Source organism: Budorcas taxicolor, chromosome X (assembly GCF_023091745.1).
Source record: "Budorcas taxicolor isolate Tak-1 chromosome X, Takin1.1, whole genome shotgun sequence".
Lineage (NCBI taxonomy): Eukaryota > Metazoa > Chordata > Mammalia > Artiodactyla > Bovidae > Budorcas > Budorcas taxicolor.
The window spans coordinates 7,357,409-7,374,643 of record NC_068935.1 but is presented as its reverse complement, the minus strand read 5'-3'; the positions used below and the strand labels follow the sequence as shown (position 1 = coordinate 7,374,643).

Genomic DNA, 17,235 nt, shown 5'->3' with positions numbered 1-17,235 from the left:
AGCTAATGAATGAAAGGCTTAGGCTGGCACATACTACATATTGTCATTATTAATATTAAAAATATTCATCAACAAATTGTAGCTTTTAGGTCATCTTTTTTTTTTGTGAATTACTCTATATACTTCATTTTACAGAGGTCTTATTCATATTATTAGAAAATTTGCCACTTCAAAAAAATCATGAAGATAATTTATATAATATAAAGCAAGATATTAATACAAAATCAAGAATATGTTTCAATAATTTTAAATGGTTTATATGTATACAGAAACACACATACACACAGATATATTCTAAACTTTTCCTGTGACGTATTTTCTGTTATATAATTTTAATTTAGCAAAATTTTACATTTCAAGTTTCAATAGGACTTTTAATTATTCAGTAATTTTAACCACATTTTTGTTCTGTAAATTTTTTTGTTAGTGTTTTAACACCACTAATTTTACATTTACATAGCTAGCTTTAATACTCAAGTTTTACTACAAGCCATGATTTTACTGGCTTCCAATTGATCATGCATATTTTTAAAAATTAGTTATTGACTATGGTATGGCATTGAGAAATTGACAGAAATGGGCTTGATTACAAATAAATCTAGTTTCAAAGTCTAAGTTTTTATACTGCAATATGCAAAAGCCACTTAGTCTACCGCAATATCTGGACATTGAATCATTGAATCAATTTCAGAAATAAAATACTGGATTTAATTATAATATAGCTAAATTTTAAAAAATAATATATCCAATACAACCTCTTAAATTATTTTGATTAAAATATGTAAGCAGGTATTTTTAGTTTATAATGAAAGTTATATATTATCCATGAAGTTTTCTTTTTTTTATTATTTATTTATTTTATTTATTTTTTTAATAGTTTTTTATTTTTTTAATTTTAAAATCTTTAATTCTTACATGTGTTCCCAAACATGAACCCCCCTCCCACCTCCCTCCCCATAACATCTCTGTGGGTCATCCCCATGCACCAGCCCTAAGCATGCTGTATCCTGCGTCAGACATAGACTGGCGATTCAATTCTTACATGATAGTATACATGATAGAATGCCATTCTCCCATATCATCCCACCCTCTCCCTCTCCCTCTGAGTCCAAAAGTCCGTTATACACAGCTGCGTCTTTTTTCCTGTCTTGCATACAGGGTCGTCATTGCCATCTTTCTAAATTCCATATATATGTGTTAGTATGCTGTATTGGTGTAAAAATATGGAACGCTTCACAAATTTGCGTGTCATCCTTGCGCAGGGGCCATGCTAATCTTCTCTGTATCGTTCCAATTTTAGTATATGTGCTGCCGAAGCAAGCACTAGGTCATCTTTCCAAGTGGATATGAGTGGGGTAAAAAAGAAAGGAAGGTAAATAAGGTATGTAGGAACAATGAATAGCCAAAGGATAAATTGCTCTTCTAATGTCATTTTCAAAATTTAGGAGGATAGTTGCAAATAGGAGTCAAGATAGACCAAGAATTATTCCTAAAGACTGATAATATATTTAATAATCATAAATTTTTGCACCATAAGCCAAGTTTTTGCTCACCTAGATACTGGAAATAAATAAACATGTATATTCTTAAAAGTGTTGCCCATACAGGAAATGATTAATAATATGACGATATTATAAGATAATGAAGGTGTTCTTTATATGTATACTTCCCCAAGCCAAATAGGAGAGAGAGGAACATTTGGGAAAAAATTACTTTTGGCATTGGAAGAGATTTGAAAGAGATAAAAAATAAAATATGGAGAAAAGCTAGCTGTTTTCAATTAGGTCAAATTACTATTATTTGAAGTGAGTACTTTATTTGCATCCTTGGAGAGGAGTTATATAATAATAAATCAGAAATATTCACTGCTTTAAAAAATCTTTATATATGATGAAATAAAATTTTGTATTGTTTTCTAAATATGAAGCTCATTTACTTACCTGCACTTTTTCTCATGATAACCATGAATTTTATTTTCTCCTGAGAGCCTAGAAATCTGAAATTTTTAACCTTTGAGCTACAAAAATTGTGGGGCTTCCCAGGTGGTTCAGTGGTAAAGATTCTGCCTGCAATGCAGGAGACCCTGGTTCGATCCCTGGGTCAGAAACATCCCTTGGAGAAAGAAATGGCAACGCACTACAGTCTTCTTGGTGGGAAAATTTCGGGGTCAGAGGAGCCTGATGGGCTACAGTCCATAGGGTTGCAAAGAGTTGGAGACATCTGAGCGACTAACACACACACAAACACGCACACACACGTTTTGCAGTTTCTGCTTGTCAGCAGCTTTGCCACCATGAAGAATCCTGATTGTGATTGTGATTAATAATGTGTTATACTCTCCAGACTGTTTCTGTAAGTTTCCTGATGAATTGCAGTTACAAATTTTCATTGCATTTTAATGGTTGATTTACTGAGGTTTATAAAATGAAAGGTCAATTCAATATTTGAAAATAGTTGCAATAACATTGATAGTGAATGAAAACCTGTTTGTAAAAAAGGAAAAGAGTAGAGAAAAATCTGGCTAATAAAATCATAAAGTTGAATAGCTGAATATGTCTAATTGCCCTATTTTCTTCCAAAGGCCATAAACTTTGTCACATTTTCTAAATGCCAAAGTTGCAGGTTCACCTATAGATATATTCCTAATACACAGTATCAAAGATAGGAGTTCAAAGGAAGATGGAAAGGGAACTTTGCTTGAATCCTGTTCTGTAAATTATCTGCTGTAAAAGGCTTGAGGAAATTTTGAAGTCAATGTTGACAAAAAATAATAATAAAATAAAAAGAAGCATATTGCAAAAAATAGAAAATATTTTAAAATTAGATCTATCTGGTTTTAGATGTCTACATTTTGACAATGATCACATTTCGTGTGTTCATGAGGTAGAAGAGAGGGAAGGAATTATTTGCAAGATATCTGAAAGTCTATGTTTGTGCTTAGTCTTTATTTTTGCCTTCAAGTTTCAGTTTTGATAGTCAAGTATTTTTGGTTTTAGACAAGGAGAGATAAGAAGCTCTTTACAGTGGTGCCTGAACCTGGTTCTAGTATTTTCCAGAATGTGTTGAAGTTACTAATTTTTAGGCTTAGGCTTTTCTTCTTGTTATAATATGGTCAGTTAGGTTTTATGTTTATCTCTAAGCACTACTCTAGCTGTGTCCCATGGATTTTCACCTGTTGTACTTAAATTTTACTCAATTTAAGATATTTTATAATTTTCCTTAAGTGTTGTTTGTTGATAAATGGTTGAAATTTTATTTCTAAGTATTTTTCCTAATGGTTCTTTGATTTTTAAGTCTTTTGATAATTCGCTGTTATTTTTTATTATTGATATCATGTTTAGTTTCATTTTTGTCATAGAAGATACTTCATATTACCTCAATTCTTTTAATTTGTTAAAGTTTAGTTTAAAACTGAATGCAATCCTCCTTTGTTAATGTTTCATGTGCACTTAAAAATAGAGTGTATTCTTCAGAGATCTGTATAGAAGTCCTGTTTGTTGAATGTGTCATATAGCTCTTTTATATCATTGCTGATTTTCTGGCTGTTAGTTTTATCACTGAAAAAGCATTGTTGATGTCTCCAACCATAATTGTTGATTTATTTATTTCTCTTTTTAGTTCTGACAATTTTTGTGTCATATATTTTGAAGATCTGTTGTTTCTCTAGACACATTCAAGTAGAATAAACATTTCACTATTGAGGCTTCCTTTCTTGTTCTTATGCCATATCTGCATACTAAAATGTATGAAAAATAAATTTTAATCGCTCTCCTCAGATTTTTTAGATAGGTTTGTTGTTGTTGTTTAGTCTCTAAGTCATGTCCGACTCTATTACGACCCCATAGATTGTAACCCGCCAGGCTCCGCCGTTGCCATTGCCTTCTGCAGGGGATCTTCTCAACCTAGGAGTCGAACCCACATCTCCTGCATTAGCATGCAGATTTTTTACCACTGAGTCATCCAGGAAACCTTTAGTGTAACATAAATATATATATATATATATATATATATATATATATATATTATATATATATATATATATCTCCTTATATCTTAACTTCTGCTTTTTATAGATCTTCCAATTTCCCTTTATAACAGATACATTTTTAAAAACCATATGTGTACTGATTATGCAACTCTTTGCATTCCTACTTAAAGGCCTATTTTGCCCTTTTCCATCTTTAGACCTAATTAAATTGTATTTTATTGAAATCTTAAATTTTTTAAAATATTTCAATTTGCACAAGGTTACAGAAATCCTTACACAATATATTCGAAAGTTCAAAGGACAGCTCCAAATCCTCCCAAATTTACCTCTAAAATCACACAATAGTGTCCCAAAACCACTGCCTTGCTTCTTATATGTTCATACTGTTTTCCATATTAGATGACATAAATTTCAACATTTTAATCAAAACTGCTTAATTTCCTCTTCGTGAAAAATTAGAATAGTTTCCATCTCACATAATTTAAGAGAGGGAATATCTTCTATTTGTAAAATGTGCTGTTGTATAATTTATATTGCAGCCAATATCTAAGTGATTAAAATCTCCACAATTTAAATTTCAACTTGTTTCATGCTTTTCTTATCAGTAGTTCCTGATCCACTTTCTCTCATTTCCTTGTAGTTCTGTAATAACATTGATAATATTGTTGTTATTATCTTCTAAACTCTTATGTGCCACTTAAAATATTTTTATTATTATTCCTCTTTGCAGATTCATTATTCCCTTTGCCACTTTCATCGATTTATTTTCCCTATATTTTCCTATTTCTCTAGCAGATTTTTTTCAGCTTCATAGTTTTTACATGTTTATATTTTTGAATCTTTAAAATATTCACTGAAAATTGTGCAAGATTTAGTTAGGGCTCTTAAGGCAAGTTGGGCTTCCCTGGTGGCTCAGCTGGTAAAGAATCCGCCTGCAATGAGGCAGATCTGGGTTTGATCCTTGGGTTGGGAAGATCTCCTGGAGAAGGGAAAAGCTGCCCACTCCAGTATTCTGGCTTGGAGAATTCCATGGACTATATATATAGTCCATGGGGTTGCAAAGAGTCAGACATGACTCAGTGACTTTCACTTAAGAGGAGTTAAAGTTCTATTTCATTTTTCTTATTAGCCATTTTAGTTTCTAACTTTGCTATGTCATGAATGTAGAGTTCTAGAGAAAAAAAAACTGTTACTTTTTCATCAATGACATGCAAATTAACTCTTTTATGCATCATATATCTGCAAAATAGTAAATAAACATAGATATTACCTGAGGTAAATCTTATCAGAATGTGAAGAGTTTGGTGAAATGTTAGCAATAATAACTGTTATATAATGTTCTTCTTCAAACAAGTTATACTTTCTAACAAGACAATGACATAATTGTGACACTGTTAATTCTTAGATTAGTCAAATATTAATGTCTTTTTTAAAAATCCAACTTAGTATTTATAATCACTTTCATGATTATTCTCTCATATTTTGAGAGTGTAACGAATATCTCCACTTTGAAGATTTACATATTCTAACTTTAATATGAGGCTTGCCTACCTGGCAGTTTTCCATAATGGTAAGAAATTTATCTGCCCACATTCTGCCAAACACTCTGAAGTTTGCACATATTTTCTCTGAAATTATCCTATTTGTATAAAAATTACCCAAAATATTCTACTTAAGGACTGTGTAATCCCTGACTCATATTTAAAATCTTACTCATGGATGAAGCATATCACAACTGGTTTATTTTGAAAATGACAAATCAGAACTAAACAACATCAATACATCTCTTATACATTTCTAAACAATGTTTAAAACTTTAGATCCTAATTTTTCTGTTCTAGCATCTTCAACACCCTAAGAATGATTTTTTTTCCAAAAAAAAAAAAAAAAGGTCTGCATGCTATGTTTGCTAGTCCCTGTCAAATCTTGGGAGATGGAAAGAGCTCGTGTGGGAGGTTAAAGGTCTGGGCAACCCCAAACCCCTACTTTAAGAATAGGTTACTTCTTCTATCTCTCTTGGTTGTACAAAGCCAGAGTTCATGTACAGATACTGAGTAATAATACCAGAGAAAGGCAAAAGGAGGATTATTTCTGTGATGGTTCGAGTTATTTATTAGTGACCTTTGGGCCTGAAGAAGAGAAATAAGCCCATGATTTGCTTCCATCCTGAGCTTCAATTTCCTTAATGGCTTTAGGTCCTGTTAACATCATGCTTCTATACTCAGTAAGTAATCTCATTGCTTTTATGATTAATTTGTTTTTTTGTCTCTAATAAAACATGTACAGTCACTGATCTTGGAAAGATCATTTTTGACGAAGAAATTCACTGCAACAAGCTACTGAAATTTAGGAGAGGCATTGAAAGTTGTAAGCACTGAAGAAACGGGAGTGACTTAAGCTGATACAAGCATGTGCTGTAGAAATGGAAATAGCATGTTGAAATTGAACACGGACAAATTTAGTCTGGAGGTCAGGAAAAGTTGTCAACTCTGATATTTAATTAGGTAGTGGAATAGTTTCCCAGAAGAAATGGCAGAAATTTATTGCTGGAGCTATTTAAAATTGTCCTGGACAAAGAACTAGGGAATATACAGAAGGGGGTAAGCCTTCACAGATTCTTGAGGATTGATGTAGATAGCAATTGGTCTTTTGCATTTCTAAAGTTCTTGAGCATTATTCTATCATTTCACTTCACAATGTGAGCTAAATGTGTTCTCTTTACCAATATAACCCTGTAAATCAGAACTACATATATACCCATAGGGATATCCATACCTGATTTTTGAAAAGTGTGATCCAAGCTTAATATTCTCATTTACTTGGTTAATCACGTGGCTATTCTTTCTTTCTTTCTTCCTTCCTTAATGATTGAGCAGAAAACTTCCTTCCAAGAGGCTTCTGATTAGTATCCTTTTCTTTCCTATCACTCACTTCTATGTGTGGCCCAGGAACAGTTATTTATTTATTTGCTTACTTATTTATCATTTTAACTTTTCCCTTTTTGAGTAAATAATCAGTTTCAGGAGCTCATTTTCCTTTCATTTTTCATCTGAATAAGAATCTATAAAAAAAGCTTGTTTCTCTTTAGTTGTTTTGCAAAGCCCTCTGGACATGCTCATAATCATTACACTCAGAATTCTGGTTTACAACTCTTTTTTTCCATTCACTCTCTGAATAAAAGAAGGAGGAAGTAGAATCTGAAAGTAAATGAAATGTTACTAATAACTATCTCTCCAATAACCTTTACTGCCAAATCAGTAATTCTGGTTTGAGTGAGATGTGAGTATTTTTTCTTTTGTAAAAAAATATATATATACAAAATATTATTTGTCTATACTCAGTAGATTTGGAATATATTTTATTCATTTATAAAATGTTTTTATTTTTATCAAAGGTGTTATAAATACACCCTAACCCTAACTAATACACATCAAGGTATACCTTACAGGCATATGATATTCTAGTCAGTTTTTGGCTCCTCTCTTTGGATTTTTTTCAGCCACTTTGAAAGTTAGAGGATTACATCTGTATCTTTTCATTCTCTTCCCAATAGTAATAACAAATTTAAAAACAACAATAAAACTCTAGTCTATATCAGACCATGTGTTAGTTTCTTTTCATGAACCATCACATTGAATTATCACAACAACCCTGTGAGGTAGATATTTTCATTTAGCCCATTTTCAGGAAAGTAACTTTTCCAAGGTCACACAACTAGTAATTGGTACAGTAAATCCTGAAATACAAATAGTCTGAAAGCAGAGTATATTCTTTCAAAATCTCTTCAATGAAATGACTGAAGAGCCTCTGAATAAGGAAAAATATTCCTGTAGAATATTCTGTGAGTTTTGAGAACCTTAAGAATAAGTGCCAATGAATTATGTGCAAAAAAGCATAAAGGCAACACAAACTCTTTTTTGGGGGGGGCACAGGTTTGTTTGTTTGTTTTTTACTTTACAATACTGTATTGGTTTTGCCATACATCTCTTAATATTTGATATTCAAATTTGGTATGTCTCTTTGCTTATTTCACAGATTTGATTTCCAGTGTCTGGGAGAGGTTCAGATGAACTGCAAGTTGAGAAGCCCATTTTTCACTACATTATAGTACCCAATGACTGATTAGTTGGAGATTTTCTTCAAGGTTTTGAATACTAGTCAAAATTTTCAACTCCTTTCATAATTTCATAATTCTGCAAAACATAATTAGGTCACCATCAAGACATTTATTTTTAAACGAGAATAACTTCAGTTCTCTTAAGCTATCATTATAATATATATATCTTTGAACTATTTAGGGACAATGGATATATACTAAATTAAGTATAAGCGTCCTTCCCATAGAACAGAATAAGTAGAAATGAACAGAGCTTAACAGCGTCTAATGAGAACTTTACAGAAAGGAAATCATCTTTGCTATTTTGTTCCTTATTTCCACTGTTTCAATTATTTATGATATTCTAATATATACAATTTTGCATTATTTTTTAAAATGCAGTTGCATTACTTAGATCACAATCAATTCCATCATTTAAATATAAAATACTTGTTTTATTATCTGTGTAATATATGAAGGTTACAAAATATCTAAACATGGGAAACCAGATATGCTCCATACTCAAATTTGATATTATTGCACAGCGAATTTTCTAAGATCTTTTTAATCAGCAGAAAATGCTAGAAGTAATATCAGTCTAAGGGGAACAAACTAATTAGCAATAATGATAGCAGCTGAAAGCATACCTGGAAGCTGATTTTGTTTCTGTCAGTACCAAAGAAAACAATGGTATCAAATGATAAAGGTAGTTTTGAGAGCTTGAACACTTTTTGCACAAAAAGCAAATATGTATTACTAGTTGGGCATTGGAGACAAGAAATCAGCAAAGAAAACTCTTATGAGAAATTTATGTAATGAAATTATTTTCTGCTTTTGGTCATGTGTTTGAAAAGCCAGGTAATTTTGAAGCATTGTCACCAATCAACACTCAACTCTAAAGTGAAAGATCTGAAAATGGTAGATAAAAATCTAATAAAAAGGAAAATATCACTGTGAATATTTATTTTCATTTATCATTGGATGAGAGAAATTTTAAAATATCACCCTCCCCCAGAAAAGAGTAAATTAGATTGCATAGAAGTTAAAAACAGTCATTTTAAATGTCATACAGACAGATGATATAAGCAAAATTTCATGAGTAAGGTTACTATTCTTTCCATCATACAGGTGCTGAGATCTCTTTGGAACTTTTAATCCAGGTGGATCTACAGGGTTGAATGAATGGCTTTTGAATGAAGGGCTGGGAATTGTAAATATTATAATATAGCCAGGATTCTTTTTGAACTAGTGTACAAAGCCTGAAAGGAAGAAAGTAGAGCCATAATGAAATTATCAGCCCAAGGATTTTAAAGAAAAGAAAGATATGAATTAATTTTATTTCTCCAAAGCCCAAGCAGAGTTAAAATGTAGAGGGACAAGATACAAAATAGGAAGAAATACCTGGGCATAAAAAACCTAGTAATAGACAATGACTTGGTTAGGGACTCTCTGTATGCTCTAGCATGGTTGATAAGAGTGAACTGGAGAAATTATGTTGGAAAGAAATTCTCCAATGCTGCAGAATCTTGGTTTGAGATTAACTTTAAGAGGGATAATGAGTTTCCTTACAAAGATAAGTGACAAGATTCTTTACATGCTTCTCAGTAAGTCAGAATCTCAGGCTCAACTATAATAGAGGTATGTTAACTCAGCTACAAGACTAGAAGAATGCTAAAGCCAGGGGTTTTAGCAGGTTATTATAATTCGATCTATATTTTAGTACAGTTATTTTTTTTTTCATGTGTCTGGTCTTAGGTATGTTGGTCAGCCTGAGACATGATATTACTGTCCAATTTCCATTGACCTATGTTTTCATCTTCCTGTAAGATTGGATAACCAGGCAATCATTGATGATTCTTCTTGGTGGAGGAGGGTACTGTAGCAGCTACGTTTGACTTGACCTTTCAGTATATTTAAGGACTTTCCTGGTGGCTCAGACAGTAAAGAAACTGCCTGCAATGTGGGAGACCTGGGTTCGATACCTGGGTTGGGAAGATCCCCTGGAGAAGGGAAAAGCTGCCCACTCCAGTATTCTGGCCTGGAGAATTCCATGGACTATATATATAGTCCATGGGGTCGCAAAGAGTTGGACACAACTGAATGACTTTCACTTTCATTTTCAATATATTAAAGGATCTACTGAAAGATTGTGGTGGACATAACTTTGGCTCTCTTCCAGATATGACACTATGATAATTGGCTGATTCTACTTGCTGAGTTTATGCTTTCCCATGGAGACAAAATGCTGAATATGTTGGAAAATCTTAGGTCTAGCAGAAAGGGTTTTAGCAAACTTAATGTGCATCTATGAAACTGTTTTTCTATGACTGCTATTATAAAGAGAGAAGAAAACAACACAGCATGTACTTTTATCTATCAGAATGAAGCATACCATAATGAAAAAATGCATATATATGGTTCTAGAATTAGACAGCTCTTAGCTGTTTGATCTTGGGCAGGTTGTCTCAACAGTCTGGGTTTCTGTTTCATTGTCTTTAAAAATGAGGATAAATATTACCTACCTCATGTACACATTAAGAATAAATGAGAAATAATGCTAGTGTAAAAGTGTAGTCCATAATTACTTTTAATAAATATATTTAAAACTTAAACCAAAGGATTGTGCCTGAAAAACAAAAACCAGTTCTCTTCAAGTTAGTGTTATTCTTGTAATCCATACACAGTAAATATGCTTTACAATATCACTGTGCATTTTTTAGTCATTCATGCACAGAGATTGCAAATTTTTCCTAAGAAAGGTTGGCAAAAATTCTAACTCCAAGTGATGCAGTTAAAGCAAGAGCAACAATTTGATAGAAGGGGCAACATAAATTTCCATAGGCATGCCTCATGCTGAGTGACCTATACAATTCTACAAGGAGAGAAAATGATCAATAGATTCCCTTTCATGAAACTAAATCAAGAACACCAAAACATGCTGTGATATTTAACTTAATTTTTCCAAAAGATAAATGTAAGAATTAACTCCCTTCTGCCTAGGGTATAAGAGGAAAAGTAGACAGAAAACATCTTCACCTCTCAAACTGTACTCCCCCTGCCTTTTTTCAATGATTTTCTGTGTGAATCTTTGTTTGAGAGGGTTATTAGCAACATTTAGATGACAGCAAACTAAGGGATCCCTTTCTACATACATATGCAAGTTGCCACCAACACATTTTTAGAGCTTTTAAATCTGAAATTATATACAAATTGTACTCATATGTGTAAATGAGGAGAGTGTGCATAACAGGTCAATTTGTCATAGGAGTTCAAAGCCCTAGAAACGTTCAGGACTGCTGTCTTAACTATATACTTCTATTTCATGCTTCCTCATCCAAGATTCCTCTTAGTGAATGAAGCAATGAGGCACAAGTATTGAATATATGAGAACTTTCTGTGTATTACTATGATCACATGATTATTGTGTGAGATAAGTCTGTTAATTTAATTATTAATTAAAGTAAGCATGCAGGAAATTCTCGTTTATTATAATGACTTCAAGTTTAATTGGTGGTGAAAAATTATCTATTTGCATGTTCTGAAATTCCAAAATAAAAGTAATCTACACAATTTCTATTTGACAGTTTACTTTCATTAAATACTTCAAAAACTTAAACTTTTGCTTTTATAGTAAAATATCTGCATCCCCAATCAGGAAATACTGACTTCTCAAAGGATCTAGTAAAATTTTCATGATGCTTAGCTCTTACAGAGATTTTTTTGAGAACAAAATTCCATTTCTTCCTATTCCTAAAAAGTACATCATATACAAATCTAAAAGTATTTATTTTCTACTGGATATGCCTTAGAAACAAACTAGTCAATATTCGATTTTTTTTTCAATAGTCATCTGTTGAGTACTTACTATATGTCAGATACTATTAACTGGTAATCCTATGGCAAGCAAATAGATATGGCCCTCACCAAATGTCCCCACCAAGAATAAATTTAATGGATAGAAATATATTTATACTCACTAAGCCAGGCAAGACTGACAGTTTTAAACATTTGTAGAAATGATAGGTTAATAAATATTTGGATAGCTATATTCTGTACCAGAGAGTCTCAAACTTTCAAAGGCATAAGAATCATAAGAGAAATTGCTCAAAATATATATCCTTGAACCCATTCACAGAGCTTCTGATTCATTAAGTTTGGGGTGGGGCAATAATCACTCTTTTTCCAAACATTCAAAGTGATCATGAGGCATTTGTCTATTAATTTGATTTAGGAAAATCAACTACAGCATAGACCCTCACTGTAAAATCCATAAAATTCTCAATATCATTCACTGTAGATTTATTTCTTCAAAAAGACAAATCTGAATTTTATGTTTCTGCTAAGAGTGGAGGAGGCATATAGAGAGCTAGAAAGACCATCACTCCCAACTTTACAAGAAAAGAAAGACAGAAAAACAGCAATCTCACTTTTCTTGAACCTATCAGAATGTTAAGTTTACAGAGCAGCAAACTGGTCCAAAGTCAAAAGAGAAACATGCTCTTTTGCAGGAAGAGACAGAGCACTGACTAACTGGGGCAAAATGCAGTCCAAATCCACCAAGAGTTCAGCTAAGGTGATTGGTGAATCAGTGGAGGCCCATTGAGTGAAAAACCCCTGCAGCATCAAGCACACTGAGTGCACAGAACTGGTGAAAAGACTAGGAGTCCTGAGAAAATTGGGCTTGAGATAAAGAAATGGGGAAAAGCCAAAGCAGCCACTACAGGAGGGGCACAAAACTCCCTGGGGAACTTTCTCCCAGTCAGGTCTAAGAAGCAAAGCTTTAATGTTCCTGGAATAGGATTGGGGAAGGGCAACATACACTGTTGTGCTTCGGCCTTGATAGAAATCCATTTCAGCTAGAAGAAAATAAATAGAAAAAAGAATCCTTCACCTCTGAAGTAGTGTGCAGAATGCAAACAGGGTTTAGAATTATAGCCTTAGGAAGGCAGAAACACTGAAAAAGTCATACCTCCATGACCCAGAGACACATCAGCATAACTCTGAAGTTTAATCAGAACATCAGAGAACATCCCTCAACTCTCACTGTGAGGCAAAGAAGGGTGTGTTGCATGTAATTTGGGAAAGAGATATCCAGAAGCCAAGGGTAGAAAGTATATAAGGATTAGGCATATAAAATCCCTCTGGCAAGCCAACCCCCACCCTAAATGCAAGGTATCATGAGAAAAAGTTAAAGCCTGTGGGACACTGAGAGTAACCATAGCAACAACAAACCTCAAACCCAGCTGAACATTTAATTAGATTAATTCAAACCCATGCATTAGAGGTTCAGCAAAAATTTGCATGCACATTTCCAGGCATAAAAATTATTTACTTCTGTTTCGACTGTCCTACGCAAGATGTTTGGTTTCAAAAAATTATAAAGTGTAAGAAATGGCAAGAAAAAAACAACTTTTTCATATGGGACAAGAAAGTATAAACAAATCTGCATAAGACATAAATGTTGAAACTGACAAGAAATTTAAAACTAATTAATATGTTGAGACTTCAAAAGAAAATGTTTTAAAAATGCAATCAAATGGTTTTTCAGCAGAGAGATAGAAACTATAAGAAAGAATCAAAAGAAAGTGCTAGAAAGGAAAACACTATAATAAAGAATGTTTTCAATGGACTAATCTGTGGACTTGACAATGGCTGAAAAATCAGTGAGCTTGAAGATCAGTCTATAGAAAAAACTTAAAAAGTGTGACTAAAACTATAACAAGCATCCATGAATTGAGGGACACTAAATAATAATCTAGCATGCAAGTAATTGGTATCCCAGGAGAGAAAGGTAAAAGAACGGAGCAAAAGAAACATTTGAAGCAACAATACCTAAGAATTATTTTCAATATTAATGACACATACCAAATCACACATTCAAAAAACTCAGAAAATATGAAGAAAGAAAAATGTCCCAAAAGAAAGAAAAAATAAAAGGGAAAATATGCGCCTAAGTACATCATACTAAAACTACTGAAAAACAAATAAAAGATTGACCTTGGAGCTTGCCAAAGGAGAGACTTTGGGTAAAGTATCCCTTTATTTACTTTCAGTGATAGGTGGATAATCAATCCCTCCCAAAGACCTTCATATCTGGTCCCCCAAACCTGTGAATATTTTACCTTAGAGATCAAAAACAACTTTGCAGAAGTAATTTGGTTAAGGGTTTTGAGATGAGGAGATGATCCTGAAACATCTGTGTGTGCATGTGTGCTCAGTGGTGTCTGACTCTTCCCAATCCCATGGACTATAGCTCACCAGGCTCTTCTGTCCATGGGATTCTCCAGGCAAAGATAAATACTGGAGTGGGTTACCATTTTCTCCTTCAGGGAATCTTCCCGACCCTAGAGGCGACTCTCCTACATTGGCAGACAAATTCTTTACTGCTGAGCTGCTGGGTGAATTATCTGGGTGCACTCTAAATGCAATCACAAGATCTATACAAGTGGAAGTGGGAGGCAGAAGAGTCAAAGTCAGGGATTTGAAGATGCTACACTGTTGGCTTTGAAGATGGCTCAAGGAGCTATGTGCTACGGAATGCTGGGCAGTCTCTTGAGACTGGAAAGGGAAATGGAAAGGATTATCTCCTAGACCTGCCAGAAGCTCTCTAGCACTTTGATTTAGTCCAACGTAAACTCAGTATTCTCTACCACACTGACACTTTGTGTGTGCTCCGTTGCATCAGACTCTACAACGCCAGGCTCCTCTTTCCATGGATTACAAAGAAGTATCTCAGAACTAATCACAATAACCTCACATCCTAATATAAATCCTATCCATGGTTTAGTCTTTCTTCAAAGCCCAATTCAAGGTTCATCTTCTTCAAGAGGCCTTTTCTTCAAAAGGCCTTCAAGAAGCCTTTTCCAATATCTTATTGTGTAATTGATGTAGTAGGTGGAATAATGCCTCACCCATTCTAATCCCTAGAACCTGTGAATATTTTAGGTTACAGGACAACAAGTAAAGGTTACAGGTTAAGGTTACAAACTGAGATTACAAATAGAATCAAGTTTGCTGATCACCTGATCATAAAGCAAAGAACTATCCTGGTTGTTTGACTAGAACCAAGATAATCATAAGTGTCCTTTCAGTGGAAGAGAGGGTCATCCAAAGGAACATATGGCTACAGAAGTAAGGCAGGAGGAGATACAAAATTTCTGGCTATAAAGATGAAGAAAAGAGGCCATGAGCCAAAGAATGTGGGTAGGCTTAGAAGTTAGAAAAGGCGAGAAAATAGATCATCCCCTAGAGTTTATAGAAAGGGAAGGTGTCCTATCAACACCTTGGTTTTATCCCAGTGAGACTTGTGTTGGACTTCTAACCTACAAAATGGTAAGATAATAAATTTGTGTCGTGTTAAAACCATTTAATTTGTAGTGATTTGTTATAGCAGTGATAAAATCGAATGCATTTTCTGTAATCGTTTTCTAACCTAATAGTTTCTCTTTTATCAGTTATAACTTCTAAATTGAAATAACTCAGCAATCTTTAAAATAATGAGTGCAACTAATAATCCAGCAGTTTCTTTTTCAAGCATGCCTAAAAATATAGTTCACATCCTCACCCTAAATTTAGGCCTATTTCATATCTTCCCTATTTGATGAATGTATAGTTTTAGCTTAAGAAATATTTCAAAATAATGATCAGTATTAGATTTAACAGCTTATATTTTTCACTGGTAAAATGAATTTCTTTGTTGTTTATGGATGCCTCACCAGAAGAAAGGAAATAATCCTTGTTTCTCCAGCTGTCCCAACATCATCCAGCTTGGCAAAATTTTGCTTAATCCCACATTTTGAAATGAATTGAAACTAAAATTATGAAGTTTAAGCAGAAGAATGAATCAGTGAGCTGCAAGATAAAATAGTGGAAATAACTTCTGAAGAGCAGAATAAAGTAAAAAGAATGAAAAGAGCTGAGGACAGTCTCATAGACCTCAGGGACCATATCAAATGCACCAACATTCGAATTATAGGGATCCCAGAAGAAGAGAAAAGGAAAGTGTATGAGAAAATTTTTGAAGAAATTATAGTTGAAAATTTTCCCAACATGGAAAAGTAAATAGCCAATCATATCCAAGAGGCACAAAAAGTCCCATACAGGATAAACCCAAGCAGAAACACACCAAGACACATGCTAGCAAAGACTAAACACAAAGGAAGAATGTTAAAAAGCATCAAGGGAGAAGTAACAAGTAAAATACAAGGGAAACACCATATGCTTAACAGCTGATCTTTCAGCAGAAATTCTGCAGGCCAGAAGGGAATGGCAGGATATATCTAAAGTACTGAAAGGGAAAAATATATATATACAACCAAGATTATTGTACCCAGCAAGAATCTCATTCAAAATTGATGGGGAAATAAAAAGCTTTTCAGACAAGCAAAAGTAAAGAGAATTCAGTACCACCAAACCAGCTTTAAAACAAATGTTAAATGGACTTATATAGTCGAGAAATACAACAGAAGAAGAAAGATCTACAAAATCAACCCCAAACAATTAGAAAATCGCAATAGGAGCATATATATCATTTCAGTTCAGTTCAGTCGCTCAGTCATGTCCAACTTTTCACGACCCCATGAACTGCAGCATTCCAGGCCTCCCTGTTCATCACCAACTCCCAGAGTCCAGAGTCCACCCAAACCTATGTCCATTGAGTCAGTGATGCCATTCAACCATCTCATCCTCTGTCGTCCCCTTATCCTCCTGCCTTCAAACTTGCCCAGCATCAGAGTCTTTTAAAAATGAGTCAGCTCTTCGCATCAGGTGGCCAAAGTGTTGGAGTTTCAGCTTCAACATCAGTCCTTCCAATGAACACCCAGAAATGATCTCCTTTAGGATGGCTGACTGGATCTCCTTGTAGTCCAAGGGACTCTCAAGAGTCTTCTCCAACACCACAGTTCAAAAGCATCAATTCTTCAGTGTTCAGCTTTCTTTATAGTCCAACTCTGACATATCAGTAATTACTTTAAATGAGAATGGATTAAATGCTCCAACCAAAAGACACAGACTGGCTGAATGCATACAAAACAAGACTCATATATATGCTGTCTACAAGAAACCCACTTCAGACCTCAAGACACATATAGACTAAAAGTGAGAGGATGGAAAAATATATTCCATGAAAATGGGGAACAAAAAAAGCTGGAGT

General features: G+C 33.8%; 1 non-coding gene across 1 annotated transcript; it reads right to left on the bottom strand.

The window, feature by feature from the left end:
- Positions 1-1,217: 1,217 nt before the first annotated feature.
- Positions 1,218-1,324, bottom strand: LOC128070699 (U6 spliceosomal RNA). Its single transcript, XR_008201670.1, has one exon. It is a non-coding gene; the product is annotated as a U6 spliceosomal RNA (small nuclear RNA).
- Positions 1,325-17,235: the final 15,911 nt, after the last annotated feature.